The sequence below is a fragment of the Choloepus didactylus genome, chromosome 4 (assembly GCF_015220235.1).
Source record: "Choloepus didactylus isolate mChoDid1 chromosome 4, mChoDid1.pri, whole genome shotgun sequence".
Taxonomy (NCBI): domain Eukaryota; kingdom Metazoa; phylum Chordata; class Mammalia; order Pilosa; family Megalonychidae; genus Choloepus; species Choloepus didactylus.
Genome location: NC_051310.1, coordinates 115,155,521 through 115,178,995, shown reverse-complemented (window position 1 = coordinate 115,178,995; position 23,475 = coordinate 115,155,521). Strand labels below are relative to the sequence as shown.

General features: G+C 40.7%; 1 protein-coding gene and 1 pseudogene across 1 annotated transcript in view; one reads left to right on the top strand and one right to left on the bottom strand.

The window, feature by feature from the left end:
* The window catches only part of DAPK2 (death associated protein kinase 2), a 122,612-nt gene extending 122,594 nt beyond the window's left edge, over positions 1–18 (bottom strand). The window contains exon 1 of the mRNA XM_037833736.1: positions 4–18. The gene's annotated coding sequence lies outside the window, so the exon portion shown is untranslated. The remainder of the gene's footprint in view (positions 1–3) is intronic.
* A 20,803-nt stretch (positions 19–20,821) lies between these two features.
* LOC119533331 lies at positions 20,822–21,933 on the top strand (annotated as a pseudogene).
* Positions 21,934–23,475: the final 1,542 nt, after the last annotated feature.

The window sequence follows — 23,475 nt, the reverse complement described above, 5'->3', positions numbered from 1 at the left end:
CACATCTCAGCAGGATGAGGGCTATGATGCGGTGGGGGCGGGGTTGGGGAGCTGGGCTGTGATTCGGGGGAGCTGCTCTCTCCTCATGCAGCTTAGGAATGGCCAGGCCCTTATTGCTCTTTGCTTCCCCAGCCCTGGAATGGGAGGTGAATGAAGCCCTCACATCACAACAAATCTTCCCTAATTGAGGACGTGGGCGTGGATTCCTCCTCTCTTCCTTCTGCTGAAAAAAGTCCCTGGAGGAAAAAAAGAGTGGAGGGGGTAATGGGAGGAAGGACGCAGAAACAGAACTTAAGCCAAGTTCAGTGGTCTTATTTCAAGACAAAAAGCTGTTTAGTGGATGGAAAGAAGGCCCCTTTCTAGAACTTCCATTTCTAAGTGACCCATGGCACTCCTCAAGAAAGCCTTATGTTGAGAGTCCTGGCCTTGGTCAAGGCCCTGCTCTGCCTGCCGTTCAGTGTGTATGGCTTGGGGCAAGGCACCTGAGCCTTCCCATAGCTCTGAATGGAGTGATCTTGAGTCTGAAATGAGACAGCATGTAAGATGTGCCTAGCAGGACTTGTACCAGTGTGAGCCCCCATTAGCCGTTTGGACACTGGGGCACTGTCAAATATAGATGAGCAATCTCTCAGCATTTGGAGCAGCCTCGGGAAAGATCCCAGAGCTTCCTTTTTTCCAAACTTAACAACATCCCAGGACAGTGCAGGCCCTGAGCCTCCTCTCCCAAGAGAACCATGCTAGATAGAGTAATAACCAAGACCAGAGTCAATGGGCAGAGGACACTCACTGGTAAGGTTTCACCAGCATAGGGACGTCACTTATCCTCAGACTATCCTCAGAACAGACCCCTCACCACCACCCTGCATTTCAGGTTGTCTATTGCTACATAAGAAACCACCCCAGCCTTGGTGGCATAAAACCACAACAATTTCATTATGCTCACAACTGCCAGGGCACTTGGGCAAGGCTTATGTCTGCTCCATAATGTCTGGAGCTTCAGCTGGAGGTAACTTGAATGTTAAATGGGTGGGGGCTGGATTCATCTGGAACCTTCTTCATTCACATGTCCAGTGCCTAGGCTGTGATGACTGGAGTATGAGCTTGACTGACAGTACCAGAGCACATATCCGTAGCCTTTCTTTCCTTCTGAGCCTCATACTTCATACCTAATTTCTAGCAGCACCCTCTTGCATGAGCCGAAGCAGAAGTTTTTGGATTTGGCACTTGGCAAATTAGTCAGAGAACATCACAACTGGAAGGATCATTGTCAATCAACACATTCAGCCTGGACATTTTTCACATGAGGAAACTGTGGCTCAGGGAGGGAAAGTGACTTGCCTGTGGTCACACCATACTTGGTTCATACCTCTCTTGTCGTTCTCTGCCCTCTCTTTGAGTTATGATTATTGTCCACTTCTCTTTTCCTTAAGGGCAAGGACAATGTCTTGTTCATCTTGTCCATCTTTGTACACATGCAGAGGCAGAATTAGAACCAGGTCTCTTGACTCCCAGTTCACTCTACCTGCCAAAATGCAATTGCCTAGGGAGGTATCACCCGGAGCTACAGTTTATGCTTGAGGTTGAATGCATTCATCAAACCCTCACCTAAGAGCAGTGACGGCACTGAGCACTGAACAAGGGACCGAAGGGCCAGTGGACAGAGAAGGGGAAGTTGAAGCAAAAAGAGGTCAAAGAGTTAAGAGCTAAGAATGATACAAATCGGCTTCAGCCCCTGCGTGGTTCCCACTGCTGACCAAATAGAGCACAAATGCCTCACCCTGGCATAAATGCTCCAACCTGCATTTTCCACCATGTCTCTTCCCACTTGTGAATGCACAGCCAGCCCTTTTGCCAGGTTGGCTTATTGGCTGTTCCTGCCTCCATGCTTTTGCTTAAGCCATTCTCACTATCTTTCATCCCGTACTACAAAATCTTATCCATCCTTCAAGAGCCCTCTCAAGTATCATATACTCCACGGAAACTTACCTTATCTGCCCAACTAGATGGTTCACTCCTCTAAACCCCACTATACTTGGTTCATACCTCTCTTGTTATGATTATTGTTCACTTCTCTTTTCCTTAAGGGCAAGGACAATGTCTTGTTCATCTTGTACATCTTTATACACATGAAGTGCCTGATATCCCAGCCCCAATAAAAGCTTAAATTGAATTACTAATATGTAATTACTAGAATGTAAATGCCATGAGGGAAGGGACCATAACTGTGCTGTTTTCTGTTGTCCTCCAAGGGTACTCAAGGGCCTGGCACTTAATAGATGCTCAATAATCATATGTTGGATGGAAATTTGATAATTAATTTTAATAGCTGCTATGTATTACATTTCAGCAAGCATGTGCCACTCCAGTGACTGGTGCTTTATTCAAGGTGGATGTTATTAACCCCTTTTACAGATGACGTAAATGAAGCTTAGGGAAGTTGTGAAGTTGTTGAGCTGGGATGTGTACTTCATCCATATGCAAATCCCAAGCTCTTTCTGCTCACCCCATTGCCTGCCCTCGATTGGAAATTTCAAGATTTCTAAAATGGTGTTAATATAGGGTTCTCAGTCCTAGCTGCACTTCAGAATCTCCTAAGGAGTGTTTAAAAATTCCCATGCCTAGGCTATACCCCACAATATTTACATTAGGATCTCTGGGAGTGAGGTCTGGGTATCAGTATTTTTTTTTAAACTCCCCAGGTTATTCCAGTGTATGTTGAGAACCACTTTGTTCATGCCACAGAGACCTGGAGAAATGGAAGTGTCCTCCATCTACCCACCAAACTGCAAACACATCTGAGCATCTACTTTGTGCAAAGGACCATGAGGTGGGTGAGTCACAGGAGCTTGGAGCTTCCACAGCATGAGAAGACAAACCCATGGGGAAAGATCTAACCATGCCAGGCAGCAAGAGGGCAATGGTAGTGGTGATGTCCTAAAACTGACTTCAGTGCCTGGCAAGTTTACAGAGCCTAACAACCTGCTGACAAGGAGGCATGGCAGATACCAGACAGCATAGAGTTTGGCATAGAGGATGCACAGTGTGAGGGTTAAATGCAATGGACTCTGAAGCCAGACTGCCTGGGTGTGGATCCCGACACTGTAAGTAATTTGCTGTGTGATCTAAGGCAAGTCACTGATCTCTCTGTGCCTCATTATCCCCGAGTACTAGCATTTATGTCATGGGTTATTGTGAATGTCCAATTAATTATTCATTTGAGTGAAGGACTTAGATCAGTGCCTGGCACATGGTAAAATGCTCAATGAGTATTAGCTATTTTTACTATTCCTTAAATGTCTGCTGAGTTCCCCTAGGGGAGGAAGTAGGTCTTATTCATCTTTGCACCCCACCCCACTCCAGCCTGGCCCACTTCTTAGGAAGTATCAAATGAAATCTAGAATGCAGACTTCTTGACAAGGGGTCCAGTGCTGGATCCTTTCCTGGGCTTGCAGTCTGGGCCAGGAGAAGGCACAGGTAATTCCTCCCCAGCTGGCTCTCCCCATGGGTGGGAGGCAGGTGGGAAGCCCCTCCTCCCAAGGGTGGCCTCGTGGCCTGGCTTCTCAGCTGCAACCCTGCCCACCCTGCCCTGTGCCCTCTGCTCCCCCACACTCAGCCAGGCGAGGTCAGGGGTGTGGAGAGGTCTGGCAGCCCTTCCTGCTTCCTCCCCTGGGAGTTCCACTGGCTCCTGCAGCCCGAGGCAGCTGCTTCGGCCTCTAGCCTTGCTGGACTCAGCACAGGAATGGGACTGGGAAGGGGAGAAGAGCCAGCGAGTCTCCAGGAATGGGAAGCCCTACCTTTCCCTGGAGGCCCTGGAGGATGGGGATTTCCTGGGCATGTTTGCACACTCATTCACTCTGCAAACATTCAATGGCACCTCCTGGGACTTGTTGGGGTAGGGCGAGATAGGGGCACGACATGGGGAAGGGTCAGGTCTACTCTGGCAGGCATCATGAGGGGCCTCGAGGGGAAGGTGAGGCTTGATTCAAGCTTGCAAGAAGAGTGATGAGTGATGAGCACCAGGAGAGTATGGAGTGGGGTGGGTGAAGAGAGCACAGTAGGTGGGAGCAGCTGTGTGTACAAAGGGCTGGGGGTGTGAAATCACCTGTCATTTACTGCCCTGTTTCCCTTCTGAGTCAGCACAGGAGTCATCTGCCATTGCAGAGGGTGGTTACACAGGCCTTAGGAGCTTGGCCAGGGCCCCCAAACTCTGCGCACCTGCCCAGTTCCCTAAGCTCTGGAATCAGACAGGTGTTTTTGTATTCCTGCTCAGCTATTTCCTGGGCAAGTTACTTTTCCTCTCTGAGCCTCTGCTGCCTCATCTGAAAAATGGGTATAATTACACCTTTTTCTCTGGGCTGCTGTGAGGACCAAATAAGATGTCTGAGAAAGCACTGGCACAAACATCAGCTTTGCTCCCAAACATGTTGATTTCCTCTCTCAGGACAGTCTGGGCCACACCTCTCTGTCCATGTTGTGCCTGCCTCTATTTCTGAAACACTTTCTTCATTTCCCCTACATCTATCCAAGGCTCAGCTCAATTCCAGCTCATTCATTCTTCAAGCATTTCCTGGTGCACATCCCCAGCCAATGCCGAGAGAAATTTAGCCCTGCCTTTCAGGAGCTCGGAGTTGATCAGAGGTGACATCCTGGGAATATGTGCTGACTCCTGTGTTCTGAGCAGAGCCCTGAGAGGTCCCACAGATGGGAGGGGATAGTCCCTGAGTGCTGGGGGGCTGGAGAGACTCCTCTAAGGAGAGGAACTCTTCCTAGACCCCCTCAGCCAGCTCCTCAGAGCTGACAAGCATATCTACTGAGCTGAAGATAAGATTTCACCTTCCTGTGTTTGCTAATGTGCCTTTTGGGTGTCTCCTGTCACTCTTACCGTGCCTTAATGTGGTCAGACTCACCAGAGGCCCTGGTAAATCCGTGAGGGAAGGATGGGTGGACGGCACTTCCCTCCCACCTTCTCCTGCAGAGAAACTGCCAGGCCAGCACTGACCCTTCTGAGGGCAGCTCCTTCCGCATCCCTGGCTGACTCTTGGCCTCTGTGAAGGCCAGCCCTCCCACTCAGCGCCCTCCTGGTCTGCATGCCGACTCCATCTCAGCTGAGTCCCAGGTCGTGACCCAGTTATGAACAGTTGTATGGGGAGGCCAAACGTGCATGGAGGCCGTCCATGGCGGTCTCCACAGCAAAAGGGAGTGGGCCCTGCTCCTTCCTCTCCAGACCTGCTCTCCAGGCTGCGACCACGGCCTCCCTCAGTCTTTTCCTTTCACGAGATTTTTCTGGCATCTGGGCCTTGGCTTCCATCTCTCCATACATGTAGAATATTTTCCTCCTTCTACTCAGATCAAATAGACATTAATAGAAGATCCATCATGAGCCAGGGAATATGTTCAGTGTTCTCTGATTCTCTCATTTAATGTCCAAGTTGAATACCTTTCCAGGCAGATATTATTATTATTATCCTTATTTTGCATTCATTTTGGCTATCCCATTTCTAATCTCCCTTCCTACTTGGGAGGAATCAACCATGGAGGCTGTACTGGGGTATAAGTGGATATACTGCATCATCTCCCACCTCCAGAGCTAAATGGGGGAAGATCCTTTCTCTCTTATCCCCAGGATCCATGGGACCCAGGCTCGGCCAGTTCAGCATTTTGAATCCCAAGATGTTCACAGCAGTGGTCCGGTGGCCGTGCAGGGGTCCTGGACAGCTGGTTCTTCCTGCCTGGCTTCTGGAGCCCCATTTGGTTCCTGTTCTTTCAGCCACGCATGGATTCTTAGTCTCTCCAGCCTTCCAGTAAATCCCTTTGCATTGAGTTGGCAAGAACCTGACTGATACTGGGAGGGACGGGAATGTGCTCAGCACTGAAGGGTCAGTCAGCAAACAAACCAGACATCTTCTTTTATACCCAGAGTTTTCCCACTGGGTCACAGGGGTTCCAACAGAGGAGAGAGGCAGAGGGATTCCCAGGACCATGCTGAAGGGGAATCCAAGGTCGGGAGCACAGGGCAAACCGAGAGAGCGACCAGCCCAGGTTGGAGCAGGAGAACAGAGAACCCTGGAATGATGTCTCCCAAGGAAAAAGTGAAACTGATATATCAGGCAATCTGTTTTAAGCTATTAAGTGGTGCTTTACTTGTTAAAAGTTTGGGGGATGGATTTATTATAGGTACACAGAAAAATTAAATAAATAAGGAAGTGATTCTTAATTCCAGAGAAAACAAAAACGTATATAAGGGAGGAAATGTTATCATAATTCACGATAGCTGAGCTGTGAGCTGGGAATAATATTTACATAGTCATAATAATATAAACAATGCATTGTTATCCAGTCTCCACAGACAGCAAGTTGGAGGCGTGGGGAGAAGTATGAGCATTAAAACCCCATCTTTCCCACTAGGCAATCAATAGATACCTAAAAGGGAAGAGTCAAAAAATAGCGTAATAATAACGATGTTTGGGAACATGGCACTGAATAACAAAAGAAACTGTTTCAAGTGCTGAAATGATGGCTTCTGGGGTTTGGGGCTCAAGTGTGAGGCAGGATGGGGCAGAGGATTGTGGTTTTTCAATTATAAGACTGAAAACTATTTTGCCCTTTCAAACTATGTATATCTGTTACTTTGATAAAAGTTAAAGGAAAAGAAAAAGAAAATAGGTGGAATCAGAATGATAGGAAAAAAGGCAGAGAAAATCACAGCTCAAGATATCCTAGTTGCTAACAATAATTAGGCATTTATCATACCCAATCAATGTATGACTAGGATTATCCTCATTTTACATTTGAGGCTTAGTGATACTCACAGAGTTAACATGTAGCAGAGACAGTTTAAACCGAGACAGTCTGATTTCAGAGCCTCAGTCCTGCCATACTCTGGGAAAATTCCAAGCTCTGCATTAACCATTAAGAAGAGCAAAAGTAGACTGGGGCTGGGGGGCTAACCATCAGCATAATTCATGAAGTGCCACATTAGGCACTGCAGGGCCAGCAGGTTCCTCCTCCTCTTCTTCCACCTCACAGAAGAGCCAAAGGATGTGGCTTTGGACTTGGGATAAAGCCTGGAGTGAGAAGACCTCAGAGAACAACCTGCCTAGGAGGCCTCATAATAAGGGCGGGGAGGGAGGCTTAGGGAGAAGCAGAGCAGAGGCAACTCTGGTCCTCTATGAGGAACAGAGGAGGGAATAAGGAGAGACAGCTATACCTAGAAATTAAATACAGCATGGTGTGCCATGCTTAGAGTAAAGCTCTACATTTATGGCAATTTTTCCCCAACCTGTCTGCTCCTCACCTAGTCCCCAGCAGGAAGGCTAGTCTAACAATATGGAGAAAAGTTAAGAGGCATGGAGAATAGATTTAGGAGATTCAACATTTGTCTAAAATGAGTATTAGGGCAGAAGAAAGAACATTAATAATCAAAGATATGCTAGAAGAAAATTATCTTGAGCTGGAAAAATTATAAAAATCTTCAAATTAAAGGAACCTATCAACTACCAAGCAGGATTAATGAATATATATATGTATATGTATACACACACACACCAAAGTACATCATGAGGAAATTTCAGAATCCTAAGGATAAAGAAAAAATCCTAAAAGAATCCAGAGAGAAAGGCATTGTCAAGAAGAATGCAAATGAGACCTACTACACTTCTCATCAGTTAAGCCAAACTGTCCACTAAGTGTGACAGCAAAATGAGGCCATTTTTGGACATGCAAGAAACTCAGAAATTTTACCACAGACATAAAGTATAAAACAATTGCTCTAGAAGGTGTAAAATATGCTCAAAGAATCCAAGAATTCTTGGACAGCTTGGTCCAAAAAACAACTTGGTCTATGTATGGCCCAGAAGAAGAGAATAGAAAGAAAATAAAAAGATTCTTTAGTGCTGACACTTGGTGGATTCTCAGTCAAGCTGCCAAGTTTTCATGATGTAGGATTACAGTTCCTTCTTTTTGCACCGAAAGCTACTTCTTTCAGGATGTCTTAGAATCACTGACCCCTTAGAATTACACCCCTTAGATTCAGATTCAGGAATGCACATTTTTAACAGGCTCCTTAGGCAATTCATATCAACACTAAATTTTGAGAACTGAAGCTAACTTGTTTCTATATGTAATAATATATACATAATCATAAAAATAAATGTCATTTATTGGTTTTTAATTTATAGAATCAACCTGTAAGTAAAGGAGGGACTAATTTAACTATGGGTACAAATCAAAATTTATCTTTTAAATCTTGACAATTCTAAAAACATATAAGTAACAAATCTGGGAAGTAGAAAGGGGAGAAAGGTGAAAGGAAGGGAATGTGCTTTGTTTAGATTACTTTAAATTATAATAGTAGGCTCCTAAGAGAAATGATCAATTCCAGGGCTGGGGGTAGCATAAAGTGAACCAAGAACATTGTGTGCCATAAAGTAAGGAAGGGCTCAAAAACAGATGCAGACATGTCAGGAGGAGAAGGGAGATGGCTTGAAGGGGCCCCCATGGGCCATATTTGGAAGAATTTGAGCATCAAAATAAATAATGGCAGGAATGGATTATAACATACTGAAGAATAAAAAGAATCCCTGTGTTCCAGTCTGAGACTAAAAAATTAAAATTAAAAAAGGAGGAGAAAATGAAGTGATTTTTGAAGAAAAGTATGAACTATTAAAGAATAAATGATAGAATTAGAAAAATCACTTCACCACCACATAGTAATGTGATTCAGGCAAGAACCATCATTGGATATTAAAACCATTGAATGAAACATTGTTGGAGAACAGGACAGTCACATGATCTGTACGTATCACCCCACAGATTATTCATTAATGACAAAGAGAAAAAGGTAACTTTACAGTGGAGAAATCTGGTAGATACCACCATAATAAAATGGCCAAACTTAGCATCAACTTTAATGGGACAAACTGGCATCATGTGCCTTCTGGTATAACATATAATATCACCTATGTAGTACTTCTGCCAAAAATGTACAACCTGAATCTGATCATGAGGAAACTATCAGATAAGTCCAGATTAAGGGATATTCTGTGAAACCTTTGACCTGTACTCTTCAAAAATACCACCATGAAAGAAAAATATGACTGTTTTATATTAGAGGAGACTGAAGAGATGTGACAACTCAGTGCAATGTGGTGACTGACTGGACCCTGGATTGAAAAAAAAAAAAAAAAACAGTTAAAAGGGACATTGGACAATGGTGTCAATTCAAATATGCACTTTCAATTAGATAATTGTATCAATGTATTCTCTGAATGTGAGAATTATATTGTGGTTATGTAGGAGAATTCTTGGGGCAGGCCTACTGACATATTCGGGGGAGAAATGGTTTTATTTCTATAGCCTACTGTTCCTCAAATAGTTCAGCAAAAAGAATATGTATATATGTAAAGTGAGAGAAAGCTAAATATGGCAAGTGGTTAACAGTTGATAAATCTAGGAGCATCCTTTTTACAACCTTTCTGAAAATGTGAAACTTTTCAAAATCAAAAATTGGGGAAAATAAAACAAAATCTATTATAGTGATTAACAGAAAAACTAAAACTAAAAATTGTAAAAAGTGGTTGTCTTCAGGGATTAACACTGGGATGAGATAAAAGGGAGACTTCACTTTCATTTTATGCTTTTTGGGTTCTTTTTTGCTATATTTCTTTATTGCTTCTCTGATTAAAAAGAAAACTAGTTTAATTAATAAAACAAAATGTCTACAACAGAGGCTGCTCTGAGAATGTTTTATCTATGGAGTCCTCTTCATTCCAGAAAAAATTAATAAATATCATGTTTAGTTCCCATTAATGCTCTAATGACCTTTTAAACCTATTAATGAGTGCTGAAATTCTTAGAGCTCCAGTCAGTCTTCCTCAACCTCATTTCTGCTTAGCAACAGCACTTATCAAAGGACATTGCATTCTTTTGCTAATCTTGCTAAGTGAAAAAAAAATTGCTAAGAACATTAAACATCACTGATGTGAAGACACATTGAGCTATAAATATCCTTCAGAAATTGATGAAAATGACAATGAAAGCCATATCTCATTTATACATCCTATTTTGTCCTATTTTTTTTTATCACCAAGAAGTTCTCTGTCAATCTACCTATCTCCTATTTTCAGTCTACAAAACAATTAAGGGACTTCGAAAGTTTCACAATTTTTCTATCTTTTAATTCATTTTAACCAGTGGAGGAGATATGACTTGCCCAAATTGCACTGCTGACTATTGTCAAATGCTCAACTAGGAACCAGGCTTCTGTCTCTATATCCTCACACCACGGTTTTGGTCCTGATTCTTCCATTCCTTGCCTCAGTTTTCTTACCTAAAAAATGGTATAGTGGTATTAGATTAAAATCAAATTAGCCCCCAAACTCCGATGGTAGGTATTGTGTTTCAGTTGGAGAAACAAAAGTTCAGCAAGGCCCTGCAACTTAATAAATTTCACTCTGTAAGGCGACCTTTAGCTTACACACATTTCCATTTTATATTCTGACTCATCTGCGCAGACCTCACCTTAATGTAGTCAAGGAGCTACATGATATGACAGCCTTAGGAATCCAGCAGCATAGAAACTCAGCTGATACGATCCAGTTTAGCTTTAATCAGAATAACAACAACAAAAACTGAAGAACCATAACATTCCTTAAACACAAAGAAACAAAAAACTTAGTAAACTAATAAATTTTGGTAAAATTTTTAATTTAATTCATTTAATTCATTTTTAATTCTGCACATATCAACTGTGGACCAAGCTCGAGCCTGTAGTTAGTGATCTTAATGAATCCTTGAAACCCTCAGAAAACCAAAAGCTACTGTGGTTTCTAGTAGGTAGAAATTTTTTTTTATTTTTTATTTTTATCATAACTTTATTTTGATAATTGCTCCTAAATTTATAATTTTGCATCACCCAAAAGATTCCTGAAGAGCAGAGCCTTTGTGGACTTTATTTTAAACTGTTTCCTTAACAATACTTTTTTTTTTTAAATCTTCATTTTATTGAGATATATTCACATACCACGCAGTCACACAAAACAAATCGTACATTCGATTGTTCACAGTACCATTACATAGTTGTACATTTATCACCTAAATCAATCCCTGACACCTTCATTAGCACACACACAAAAATAACAAGAATAATAATTAAAGTGAAAAAGAGCAATTAAAGTAAAAAAAGAACACTGGGTACCTTTGTCTGTTTGTTTGTTTGTTTCCTTCCCCTATTTTTCTACTCATCCATCCATAAACCAGACAAAGGGGAGTGTGGTCCTTATGGCTTTCCCAATCCCATTGTCACCCCTCATAAGCTACATTTTTATACAATTGTCTTCGAGATTCATGGGTTCTGGGTTGTAGTTTGATAGTTTCAGGTATCTACCACCAGCTACCCCAGTTCATCAGAACCTAAAAAGGGTTGTCTAAATTGTGTGTAAGAGTGCCCACCAGAGTGACCTCTCGGCACCTTTCGGAATCTCTCTGCCACTGAAGCTTATTTCATTTCCTTTCACATCCCCCTTTTGGTCAAGAATATGTTCTCCATCCCACGATGCTGGGTCTACATTCCTCCCCGGGAGTCATATTCCACGTTGCCAGGGAGATTCACTCCCCTGGGTGTCTGATCCCACGTAGTGGGGAGGGCAGTGATTTCACCTTTCAAGTTGGCTTAGCTAGAGAGAGAGGGCCACATCTGAGCAACAAAGAGGCATTCGGGAGGAGGCTCTTAGGCACAATTATAGGGAGGCCTAGCCTCTCCTTTGCAGCAACAGTCTTCCCAAGGGTAAATCCTGTGGTAGAGGGCTCAACCCATCAAACCACCAGTCCCCTATGTCTGTGGTCATATTAGCAACCATCAAGGTGGGGTAGGCCAATACCCCTGCATTCTCCACAGGCTCCTCGAGGGGGCTCTACATATTTTTTTCCTTGTTTTTTTTTTAACTCTTTTTTTTTTTTTAATCAACTGTATGAAAAATAAAAAAATAAAAAAAAAATAAAAAAAAAAAACATACAATAAAAGAACATTTCAAAGAGACCATAACAAGGGAGTAAGAAAAAGACAACTAACCTAAGATAACTACTATACTTCCAACATGTTCCTACTCTACCCCAAGAAAGTTACCTAATATAGCAACATTTCTGTGAACTTGTTCCTACTATACCTATCAGAAATTAACAGACCATAGTCATTCCTGGGCATTCCCAGAACGTTAAATTTACCCATGACAGCTTATCTGCTCTTCTTGGATTATTGTTTCCCCTTCTTTAATTGCTCTCTATTGCTAGTTCCCCTACATTCTACATTATAAACCATTTGTTTGACATTTTTCAAAGTTCATGTTAGTGGTAGCATATAATATTTCTCTTTTTGTGCCTGGCTTATTTCGCTCAGCATTATGTCTTCAAGGTTCATCCATGTTGTCATATGTTTCATGAGATCGTTCCTTCTTACTGCCATGTAGTATTCCATCGTGTGTATATACCATATTTTATTTATCCACTCATCTGTTGAAAGACATTTGGGTTGTTTCCATCTCTTGGCAATTGTGAATAATGCTGCTATGAACATTGGCGTGCAGATATCTGTTCGTGTCATTGCTTTCCGATCTTCTGGGTATATACCGAGAAGTGCAATCGCTGGATCGAACAGTAACTCTATATCTAGTTGTCTAAGGAACTGCCAGACTGACTTCCAGAGTGGCTGAACCATTATACAGTCCCACCAACAGTGAATAAGAGTTCCAATTTCTCCACTTCCCCTCCAGCATTTGTAGTTTCCTGTTTGTTTAATGGCAGCCATTCTAATCGATGTGAGATGGTATCTCATTGTGGTCTTAATTTGCATCTCTCTAATAGCTAGTGAAGCTGAACATTTTTTCATGTGTTTCTTGGCCATTTGTATTTCCTCTTCAGAGAAGTGTCTTTTCATATCTTTTGCCCATTTTATAATTGGGCTGTCTGTACTATTGTCATTGAGTTGTAGGATTTCTTTATATATGCAAGATATCAGTCTTGTCAGATGCATGGTTTCCAAAAATTTTTTCCCATTGAGTTGGCTGCCTCTTTACCTTTTTGAGAAATTCCTTTGAGGTACAGAAACTTCTAAGCTTGAGGAGTTCCCGTTTATCTATTTTTTCTTTTGTTGCTTGTGCTTTGGGTGTAAAGTCTAGGAAGTGGCCACCTAATACAAGGTCTTGAAGATGTTTTCCTACATTATCTTCTAGGAGTTTTATGGTACTTTCTTTTATATTGAGATCTTTGGTCCATTTTGAGTTAATTTTTGTGTAGGGGGTGAGGTAGGGGTCCTCTTTCATTCTTTTGGATATGGATATCCAACTCTCCCAGCTCCATTTGTTGAAAAGACCATTATGACCCAGTTCAGTGACTTTGGGGGCCTTATCAAAGATCAGTCGGCCATAGATCTTGGGGTCTATCTCTGAATTCTCAATTCGATTCCATTGATCTATATGTCTATCTTTGTGCCAGTACCATGCTGTTTGGACAACTGTGGCTTTATAGTAAGCTTCAAAGTCAGGGAGTGTAAGTCCTCCCATTTCATTTTTCTTTTTTAGAGTGTCTTTAGCAATTCTAGGCATCTTCCCTTTCCAAATAAATGTGATAACTAGCTTTTCCAAGTCTTCAAAGTAGGTTGTTGGAATTTTGATTGGGATTGCATTGAATCTGTAGATGAGTTTGGGTAGAATTGACATCTCAATGACATTTAGCCTTCCTATCCATGAACATGGAATACTTTTCCATCTTTTAAGGTCCCCTTCTATTTCTTTTAGTAGATTTATGCAGTTTTCTTTGTATAGGTCTTTTACATCTTTGGTTAAGTTTCTTCCTAGGTACTTGATTTTTTTAGTTGCTATTGAAAATGGTATCTTGTTCATTTCTAGCATATAGAAACATTACTGACTTATGTGCATTAATCTTGTATCCCGCTACTTTGCTAAATTTGTTTATTAACTCTAGTAGCTGTATCATCTATTTCTCAGGGTTTTCCAGGTATAAGATCATAACACTTGCAAACAATGACAGTTTTACTTCTTCTTTTCCAATTTGGATGCCTTTTATTTCTTTGCCTTGCCGGCTTGCCCTGGCTAGCACTTCCAGCAAAATGTTGAATAACAGTGGTGATAGCGGGCATCCTTGTCTTGTTCCTGATCTTAGAGGGAAGGCTTTCAGTCTGTCACCATTGAGTAGTATGCTGGCTGTGGGTTTTTCATATATGCTCTTTATTATATTGAGGAAGTTTCCTTCAATTCCTACTTTTGAAGTGTTTTTATCAAAAACAGATGTTGGATTTTGTCAAATGCTTTTTCAGCATCTATTGAGATGATCATTTGATTTTTCCCTTTCGAATTGTTAATGTATTGTAATACATTGATTGATTTTCTTATGTTGAACCATCCTTGCATGCCTGGAATGAACCCCACTTGGTCATGATGTATGATTTTTTTTAATGTGTCTTTGGATTCAATTTGCAAGTATTTTGTTGACGATTTTTGCATCTATATTCATTAGGGAGATTGGCTGGTAATTTTCCTTTTTTGTAGCATTTTTGCCTGGTTTTCGTATTAGATTGATGTTAGTGTCATAAAATGAGTTAGGTAGTGTTCCATTTTCTTCAATGCTTTGAAAGACTTTGAGTAAGATTGGTGTCAGTTATTTCTGGAAATTTTGGTAGAATTCCCCTGTGAAGCCATCTGGCCCTGGGCATTTATTTGTGGGAAGATTTTTGAAGACTGATTGGATCTCTTTGCTTGTGATGGGTTGATTGAAGTCTTCTATTTCTTCCCTGGTCAGTCTAGGTTGTTCATATGTTTCCAGGAAATTGTCCATTTCCTCTACATTATACAGTTTGTTGCCATACAGTTGTTCATAGTATCCTCTTATAATTTTTTAAATTTCTTTGGGATCTGCAGTTATGTCACCTTTTTCATTCATTATTTTGTGTATATGGGTCTTCTCTCTTTTTGATTTTGTCAGTTTAGTTAGGGGCTTGTCAATCTTGTTGATCTTCTCAAAGAACCAACTTTTGGTGATATTTATCCTCTCTATTGTTTTTTTGTTCTCTATGTCATTTATTTCTGCTTTAATCCTTGTTATTTCTTTTCTTGTACTTGGTTTAGGATTGGTTTGCTGTTCATTTTCTAGCTTCTTCAGTTGATCTATTAGTTCTCTGATTTTGGCTCTTTCTTCTGTTTTAATATATGTGTTTAGTGCTATAAATTTCCCCCTCAGTACTGCTTTTGCTGCATCCCATAGGTTTTGGTATGTTGTGTTCTCATTTTCATTTGTCTCTATATATTTAGCAATTTCTCTTGCTATTTCTTCTTTAACCCACTGATTGTTTAGGATTGTGTTGTTTAACCTCCAGGTATTTGTGAATTTTCTAAGTCTCTGATGGTTATTGATTTCTAATTGTATTCCATTGTGGTCAGAGAATGTGCTTTGAATAATTTCAATCCTTTTAAATTTATTGAGCCTTGTTTTATGTCCCAGCATATGATCTATTCTGGAGAAAGTTCCGTGAGCACTAGAGAAGTATGGGTATCCTGGTGATTTGGGATGTAATGTTCTATATATGTCTGTTAAATGTAATTCATTTATCAGATTGTTTAGGTTTTCAGTTTCCTTATTGGTCTTCTGTCTGGTTGATCTATCTATAGGAGAGAGTGATGTGTTGAAGTCTCCCACAATTATTGTGGAAACATCAATTGCTTCCTTTAGTTTTGCCAGTGTTTCTCTCATGTATTTTGTGGCACCTTGGTTGGGTGCATAGACATTTACGATTGTTATTTCTTCTTGTTGAATTGCTCCTTTTATTAGTATGTAGTGGCCTTCTTTGTCTCTCAAAACATCCCTGCATTTAAAGTCTATTTTATCTGAGATTAATATTGCTACACCTGCTTTCTTTTGGCTGTAGCTTGCATGAAATATTTTTTCCATCCTTTCACTTTCAATTTCTTTATGTCCCTGTGTCTAAGATGAGTCTCTTGTATGCAACATATTGATGGTTCATTTTTTTTAATCCATTCTGTGAATCTATATCTTTTAATTGGGGAGTTTAATCCATTTACATTCAACGTTATAACCGTGAAGGCATTTCTTGAATCAGCCATCTTATCCTTTGGTTTATGTTTGTCATATATATTTTTCCCCTCTCTCTATTAATATCCTTTAACGTACCCATGCCGAATCTCTTCAGTACTGAACCTTTCTCCAAGTCTCTCTGTCCTTTCTTTGTTTCTCTGTCTGTAGGGCTCCCTTTAGTATCTCCAGTAGGGCAGATCTCTTGTTAGCAAATTCTCTCAGCATTTGTCTGTGAAAAATTTAAGCTCTCCCTCAAATTGGAAGGAGAGCTTTGCTGGATAAAGTATTCTTAGTTGGAAATTTTTCTCACTCAAAATTTTAAATATATCATGCCACTGCCTTCTTGCCTCCATGGTGGCTGCTGAGTAGTCACTACTTAGTCTTATGCTGTTTCCTTTGTATGTGGTGAATTGCTTTTCTCTTGCTGCTTTCAGAACTTGCTCCTTCTCTTCCGTGTTTGACAGTGTGATCAGAATATGTCTCGGAGTGAGTTTATTTGGATTTATTCTACTTGGAGTTCACTGGGCATTTATGATTTGTGTATTTATGTTGTTTAGAAGATTTGGGAAGTTTTCCCCAACAATTTCATTGAATACTCCTCCTAGACCTTTACCCTTTTCTTCCCCTCTGGAAAACCAATGAGTCATATTCAGACGTTTTATATTGTCTATCATATCCCTGAGGTCCATTTTGATTTTTTCAATTTTTTTTCCCCATTCTTTCTTTTGTGCTTTCATTTTCCATTCTGTCATCTTCCAGGTCACTGATTCATTGTTCAACTTCCTCTAGTCTTGTACTATGAGTATCCAGAATCTTTTTAATTTGGTCAACAGTTTCTTTAATTTCCATAAGATCATCTATTTTTTTATTTCGTCTTGCAATGTCTTTTCTATGCTCTTCTAGGGTCTTCTTGATATCCTTTGTATCCCATACTATCGTCTCATTGTTCATCTTTAGTTCTTTGATTAGTTTCTCTAGGGACTGTGTGTCTTCTGATCTTCTGATTTGGGTGCTTGGGCTTGGGTTATCCATATCATCTGGTTTTTTCATATGCTTTATAATTTTCTGTTGTTTTTGGCCTCTTGGCATTTGCTTAACTTGATAGGGTTTTTTTAGGATTTGTAGACCAATTGCAGTCCTTATCTCTAATTTATCAGATCTACAGCTCCGTGGAGTACACTTTCTCTAACTAACCAGCAGGTGGCGTCCACGAGCCACCTGTCCTCCACAAGCCAGTTCTCCCCTGCTTTGCCTTTGTGGTGAGTGGGGGAGTGAGTCTTGTGGGATCCAATTGGTGTACCAAGCTTGCGTGTGTGGTTGGTGTTGCCCGCCCTGTATATGGGGTGTGTGTCTGGGCAGTCAGGGAGGGGGGATGGCTCTAACAATCAAATCTCCCTGGTGTTCCTGGAGTTTTAAAGCTGCTGCAATAGTCTAATCCTTCAGTTCAGTCCTGCCACAGTTTGTCTCTGCCACTGACCCACAAGTCCTTGGTATTGGCGTATGGCCCCTGAGACTTGCATGTGGGTCCCTCTTCCGGGCCATGAACCCTCTGGTCCTCTGCTGAGGGATGACTGTGCTATGTCACAGGTGAGTGCCATCCCCAGGGCGGTTCTGGGCTGCAGGGCTGTGTAGGGAGGCTCCCAGTCTGCTGAAATGATGGCTGAATGGGGCTTGTTAATTCACACTGATCCACCTTCCCAAGTCTGGGACAACCAGCTGAGAGTGCAGGGAAGACTAATGTCCACGCCCAGTTTTGTGGTGTATGCGTGTTATTTGAAGCACTTCCATCACACTGGGTTGTCTGGGGCAGCTCTGGGCTATGGGGCTGGTGACTGGCAGGAGTGTTTCCTGTCCACCAGGATGATGGCTGTGAGTGGACACCCCCCTTTTCTTGGTAAGTTGTGGTGTTTAGTGAATTTTCTCATGCACTGGATTATTGCCTTTTGTCTCAGAGCTCTCTTAGTTCTGCTCCTGTCTTGACCTGCCCAAATTGCAAGTCTTTGAGGCTTTCTGTATTGGGCTTCTTAGAGTAATTGTTTTAGAAACAGAAAAAAAAAAGATAAAAAAAAAAAAAAAGCCCTCCTTGCAGATCTAATGGGTTATTGAAATGCTAAGAGACAAAGCAATTAGGGCCATTAAGGAAAGATCCAGGGGGCAGAGAGATCAGTTTTTCTTCGGGATTTGCATATGAGCCTCAGGGCCTGAGCTCTGCCCTTCCCCTTTCTATGTTCACCAGAACTCCAAACAGCCTCTGCTTTTGTTTTAGAGTTTTTCTTACTGTTTTTTGCTATGCCTATCTCCTCTCTGCTGGGCTGGCTGCTCTCAGATTCTCTGGTGTCTGGTCTCAGTCTATCTATGGTTGGAGTTTGGATCAGTAGAATGAGTTTCCTATAAGAGCTGCCACTGCAGTTCTCCCTTCTCCTTCCCAGCGCTGACGGTCCCTCCTCCCACGGGACTGAGCCTGGCAGGGAGGGGCACGGGTCCCCTGGCCACAAAAACTTAGAGATTCCGCTGATCTCAGCAGTTCGACGTGTTCATGAGTGTTGTATGAAGTATGCCAAAAGTCAAATTTCTCTGTGGTGTCCAGTCCACGCAGTTCCTGGCTTTCTACCTACTTTCCTGGAGGAGTAACTAAAACATACAGCTCACCAATCCGCCATCTTGCCCCGCCCTTGAGTAGGTAGAAATTTAAAACCGGAAGGAAACTTCAAGATCATCTTCTCACACCTTTACTTTATAAAAGGAAGAACGAGGACCAAAGAGGGGAAGTGACTTATCCAAGTTCGCAGTCACCTGGGGCAGAGCCAGGACTGGGGTTGGGCCTCCTGACCCCTAGCCCAGTGGACATTCTTATATGAAGTCACAACAGCTGAAGCCCTGATTAAGCCAAATCCACTCATTATGATCAAGCAAATTCAACAAGCAATTTTGGAGAGCCTGCTATACTTGACATTGTATCATGATTATGGGAGGTAACAGGAGGTGTCTGCAGAGATAGAGAATAGAAAACATATTCAAGATAGCCAAAAGTGTCAGTGCCAGGACCCAGGAGTTTGGAGAATCAAAGGAGACTTCCCCAAGGGGGGAAATATATTTTCTTTATCTCTCACCTTAAAAATTTATTTTAAAAACTGGTTTTACAAAGGACACATACACTAAGGTTTTGTGTTTTTGTTTTGGTGTTTAATTAGGGGTTTTCTAATTATTAAAAGGAAACATACATTGCAAAAAAAAACTTTTAAGGCAGAGATAACTTCTTAAAATTTTGATATATTTCCTTCTGGTCACTTTTTTTATATGTAAACACAACCTTTTGTTTAATTGGGATCACTTAGTATATATTGCCTTTATTTTGCTTTTCTCTCTTAATTATATCATGAGACATCTCATATAATTAAAGAGCCTGTGAACACACTAAAATTAACTTTACCTATTGTTAGACCCTAAATTGTACATTTTTCATTATAAAAAATAATTCTGTGGTCACACATTTTATAAGGTAGGGTTTGAAAATAATGGTTGTGGATAAGATAGACTTCAACAAACGATGTTAAGTCAATAATTAGCCATCTGGATAAAAACTGAACTGGATCCATTCCTCAGACTATATACACCATATAGATTCTAAATGGCTCAAAGACTGAAATGTAAAAAAGAAAAAAAAGAAAGAAAAAAAAGGAATCATAGAATTATTCAAAGAAAACAAGGACAAATTTTTTATAACTTTAGAGTGGGGAAGACCATTCTAATTATAGCACAAAATCCAGGGCACATAAAATAAAAGATTGATCAATTTAACCACATTAAATTTTTAATAAAATCTTCACAGCAATAAAAAAAAGAAAAAGTAAAAAACAAATGACAAATTGGGAGGAACAAATAAACTTGCAACATATATCACAGATAAAGGGCTTTTCTCCCTAATATGTAAAGAGCTCCTACAAATCATTAAAAAAAAAGACAAGCAAGCTAATCAGAAAATGGACAAATGATATGGAGTGTTCACAGAACAGGAAATACAAATGTCTCTTACTCAGGAAAAAATACTCAATTTCACCTACAATGAGGGAAATACTGACTAAAACTTCACTGAGGTATAATTTTTCACCTATAGTTTGATAAAAACCTGAATGTTCAAGGATCCACTGTTTGGCAAAGCTCAGAGAAACAGGCACTCTCATACACTGATGATGGGAGTGTAAATTTGCATGACTCTGGAGGTGATTTGTCAGTATCTGTCTAAATTATAAATGCACAGACCCTTCACCCATTCCCAGGAATTTACTCTAGAGATCCACATGAACATGTAAAATAGAACATATACACAAGGTTGTTCATGATAGCTTTGTTTGTAACAGCAAAATATTGGAAACAACCTAAATGCTTTTGTTAAATAAATTGTGAAACATAAAGTGGAATACTATATGACAAAAAATGAGGAAGCTTTTTGTGGGCTGATATGGAATATCTCAAAGATATATCATCAGATAAAAAAGTAATAAGGTAAGGTGCAGAACAGTGTGGATAAAATTTGTGCAAAAAGGGAGTCCTAGGGCCCTTGCCTCATCCCTCCACAGGCTGGGCTTCTGGCCCCACAAGCCACCTGAGAAGAGTCGCTGGCTGTGGTTGCCACCAGGTATATTTCTAAATCTTGAAGGTAAGCAAAAACTTCTGCTTTGGAAGAGATGTATTTTTGTCACTTTCTGTAAACTAAAGCATTTCAATGTCTCTTTTGGATTGTTTTTGCACTTCTCGAACATGAGTTGAATCACTCAGGTCTGAAAAGCCTTCTGGTACCAGTATCCACCAATACTTGGTTGATGAGCCAAACTTTTCTTGGTTTCCTCCTCCTTCTACTAAAGCCAGTGACATAGTATGTTCCACCAGCCTTTCTCACTATGAACTCCAAGGGGGAAATGGGAAGAGGATTTGACAACATGACTTCTGTTCACTTTGCACAGCATGCTCCTACAGAAACACTGGTGACTCTAAAACTTACAAACCTGGAAAACTACACTGAACACCTGAGAGCTGCTTTACACGTTCAGCAAGTCAATTCTTGAGAATTCTAGAAGGAATCAGTGAAACTTTAATAAGAAACATTCTTTTTGGAGCAGTGACAGGGCTGAATTATCTATACCAAATGGCTGTATTTACAGCCATATCCTCATTTCTGGTGATGGCCTAGTGACCTTCTCTGGCCTGTTCCATCTGCATAGTTTGGTTAAGCACAGACAGAATCAGGGCTGTGTTTGATTTCCCACAGCTCAGCACATCAGTGCAACCATAGCTGAGTCCAGATCTACTGAAAGAGGATTTACATGGACATAATATGAAGTCAGATATTTACAGTGTTGGGATTACAGCCTGTGAATAAGCCAGTGGGCAAGTACCTTTCCAGGACATGAATAGGACTCAGATGCTGTTACAGAAACTGAAAGGTCCTCCTTATAGCCCATTGGATATCAGATTCCAGAATGAAAAATTCCCAACCAGGTGTAGACTCTGGAATTGGAGAAAATGTACCTGCGTCCAGTGGAATGTGCATAGTAAATAGTGACAGACTACAGATGTCATCCTCAAAAACTTTCTCTGCTGCCTTCATTAGCTTAGTACAACTCTTGTTTGCAACAAGATCCTGAGAAAAGGCCATCAGCAAGCAATTTACTGTCCCACATATTCTTCAAACACACAAAAGAGCAAAGCCAGGATTCAATACTTTCGCAGCTGCCTCCTGCTTACAACCAGCCATCAATAGCAGTGCCTCCAGTGTTACATTAGACTGAGCTGGAATGCATTTTTCCTGTTGAAAAAGACTCAAACTGTCAATTCTAGGGCTGCCAAATCATTTTATGTCCTATGTACTTGATACTTTCTCCTTGCTGCTTTTTCTTCCATATTGCTAGGTACAAATTCCAGAATTATACTTGAAAATACAGTTGGCACACTGGACGATCTATCATTTTAAACCACTTTTTCAAAGTGGCATTCTTATAGCCCCCTCAATTAACTCAGAGTGCTATCATAACTCCAGGGAAACTTCAGAATTATTAATCTAGAATTTAGCAAAATTTAGTGTCTTCTATTCTTGATTTTTTCCCCCAAGCTATGACTCCTTTCTTGATCTCTCAATATTTTCAGTTATTTTCTTCAGCATTTTGCTGTCCTTAGGGGAATGAGCCCTCAGAGGACAGTGCTTCCAAGTACAGCTTTTTTTTTTTTTTCCAGATTCTGTAAGCTTTTTGATCAGCTATTGTTAGACCAACAGGCTAAGTTTATCCTGGTGCCAAACCCTTTTTAGTAGAAGGGAAAATGTTTATACTTTCCTATTTTCCATTTTTGGTACTTATGTTAACAACAAACTGAGCCTCAGTTACACTGAACGATTCACTTGAAATACCAAAAAAAAAAAAAAAAAAAAAAAAAAAATTGTGCCCAAAAGGTGTATATATATAGTTTTTGCTTTTTACAGGCATAAAAATTCTCTGGGGCAATGAGTAAGAAATCATTAACCTTGGACGCCTATTGGGGAAGGGTTAAAACTGGGTGGATAAGGCACAGGGTTGGGAAGGAATCTTTGTACTGTATCACTTTCTATACTTTTTATGTCTAAACCACATGAAGTTATTACTCACCAAAAAACAAAATAAATAATTAAGAAGTCTATGCAAGCAAAAAACTAGGAAAGAGTTTGTGATATTTAGGACAGAAAATTTTAATATCCATATTATATAAATACCTTTTTAATAAAGTGAACATCTCAATAGAGAAATGGGAAAAGAGAACAAACATGATGTTTTTAAAAAGCCCAACAGAAATATTTTAAAATGCTTACGCTTACCAGTAACCAAACAAATACAAATTAAAGATATTTTTTATCTTCCCTCTTGGCAAAGATTTTTTAAAAATAATAAAACCCAGTATTAGTACAGGAGTAGGGACACATTCACTTGCATACCTTCTTGGTAGGGTACCAATTGTATAATTGCTCCAATATATATTTCAGCAATGGGTATCAAAAGCCTCAAAATAATTCATAATCTTTGGTAAAGCAATTCCACATCCAAGAAAATCTTCAGTAACAATCACCCCCTCTGAACAAAGGGTGTAGACTGGCACTAGGTAGCGCAACCTGGCTGGAGCAGGGGTGAATAGGCCCTCAGGGGTTCTCTCTGCAGGTGCTGGGCGCACCCAGGGCAGCTGACACCAAACAATGTTTCTGTCCCTGTTAGATGACTGACGAGAAACCTGAAAAAACAGCACTAAGGGACATGCTTTGCTGCCATCTAGTGTTACTCCAGGTAATAGCACCCAGCCAGGAGAAAAATTATTTGCCTCCGTCAAAATAACTTAGCACACAGGTGCCCTCTCCCCTAT